This window comes from Hylaeus anthracinus, unplaced genomic scaffold (assembly GCF_026225885.1).
Source record: "Hylaeus anthracinus isolate JK02 unplaced genomic scaffold, UHH_iyHylAnth1.0_haploid 3, whole genome shotgun sequence".
In the NCBI taxonomy this organism is placed as follows: domain Eukaryota; kingdom Metazoa; phylum Arthropoda; class Insecta; order Hymenoptera; family Colletidae; genus Hylaeus; species Hylaeus anthracinus.
The window spans coordinates 5,477,879-5,480,299 of NW_026535284.1; positions in this window are offsets into that span (position 1 = coordinate 5,477,879).

Sequence of the window (2,421 nt, forward strand, 5' to 3'; positions counted from 1 at the left end):
ATGTACTATGTCGGTGATATAGTGTACTCTATTAGTAAGGCAGGACGCTCTTCGTTCATAATATAGAACGCTCTGTCGATAAAGTATACGATTCATTGATATACTGGCTTCGTGCTTGATACAAAATTAGTACAAACAAACATCATGCTTTTTACAGGTGTCTTTCTTTTATTTTACGTGTGTTTATAAACAGAAACAGTACCTGTTTAAAAGAACCGATACTTTGCTGGTAAGGCAAAACACTCTGTCGATAAACATTTGTACAAATATTGTTCTTTCTATGTAAATCTTTGTTTTATTTCTTGTGGGTTTATAAAGAGAAAAATAAATGTTTGAACGAACCAATACTTGAACGTTGTTTCATTCTGATTGAGTTTCTGACGGTGAAATGATTTCCAAAGAAAAATATGGAAGTGGAATTCTCTGGCAAACGCGCGTCATGCTGCAAGGAGTCTTTTAGTCGCGTCAACTAATTTGCATGTCGCTCGACAGATGTCTACGTACCCCGACTTTTTTTTCTTTATCTCCACCCTTTTTCTCTATTTTCCACTCCCTTGCTCACCTCTATCCTTTTCTGTATGCATCAATCTTTCGCTGCTTTTTTTATCATTCAAATGACGTCTCGCATAATAATAAAGTTCCTTAAAAATATATCAAGAAAGTCAGAGCGTTGTCCCGACTTCGTCAAAGAAAATTTGGAAGTAATTTGCTTTTGCGAAATATATGATATTCCAGAGAATTATGGCAATTTCTTGAATACAGAAATTAATAGAAATTAATAGAATGATTTCAAATTACTACGATAATTGTATTCATTCATTAAAGCATGATATTTAACATTATTACATGTTTGTAGGGTTTTTTGATATTATTATTTTTAGTATTGTCCAAATTCAATAAAACAGATGACACGTACATTTCGTGTTGTAATATTGTAGCGAGATTGAAGAAAATGTGATGATTGCTTCTTTGGCTAAACTTTTTATTTATTTGCAGAAATCAAGAGTTGTACGTTACCTTTCTATTATTTTATTTTATTGTTTACTTTTTCATTTAATATTAATTGTTTTTAGAAATTGTATTTGTATTGAGAAATGCTTACCATTAACTACTTATTTAAAAACTGTTTTCATTAAATAGATATTGTAAACTTTCTATTAATGCTTTATCAATCGTCAATCGTCAACCATCATCAACCATTATCAACCATCATCAACCATCATCAACCATCATCAACCATCATTAACAATCATCAAGCATCAACCAACAACCATCAACCATCAACAATCATCAACCATCAATCATCATCAATCAATTGGAGGTTGAAACAATGATATAAATGTCAAACTAATGATAATTATCTAATTCTCTTAATTCGATACTAAAAACAATATAGCGATTGCATAGATAATTATTCGATAATCAATTATGCTAAACGATTTTCCAAAAGGCGCTTTAAGATTTCATTTTTTAATCACAATATTAAAGGACGTGTAGACATTTGTAATCTTGTTTACCTTCGTTTAAAATAAAAGATTCTGGTCTATTCCATAACCTTTCTGTTTCATATAGAAAGAAAAATACAAAAGTCCACTTTTGGAAAACTCGTAATCATTTATTCGTTTCCCGATGCTTTCGCATCGGTCGTGAAGAATGGACTTTCAGCAGCGACGCTATAGACGCCTTGTTACAGGATAGGTAGATTCATAGGATTAGGAGACATCCCGTGAGATATGATCCAATCGCGGTCACTCCATCATGCATCATTGGATGATCTAATTAGACTCCCTACGATCCACTTGAGATATGCATAAATCAGTATCATGTGCGCCAGGAATCCATTCGAATGTTAACGTTCGTTTAATAAACGTTGTTCCGTTGCTTTTACACTTTCTCGAGAGATAGTACGTTTTTATTCAAATTAATATATTCATCAATATTGCTGTTATTTTTAGCGAATAAATGCACGGTTTATTCGCCTTTCCTATGAAAGAAATCGTAATGCTTTTCTGCTAAATTGTTATCAATATCGATACAAGAAATTTGTGTGCATATTTCGATGCATATTTATTCGCAAATTCTTGTGGTTACGTTAATTTCTCATTACAAAGAGTACTTGTAGGAAAATATAAAAAATGTGACTATTACGGGTGGTTTATACATGGTGTTCATTTGGAAATTTTCCAGCCAAATATCTCGAAAAGTATGGAAGATATTAAAAAAATATGAAACACGAGTCCAAGGATTTCGAATAAGTGCTTTCGAATGGCGACAAGTGCTTTATCACCAACCATCAACAATTATCAACAGTCATCAACAATCATCAACAATCCTCAACCATTAACGATCATCAATCATAAATCATCAACAATCCTCATCAATCATCAATCATCAATCATCAATCATCAATCATCAATCATC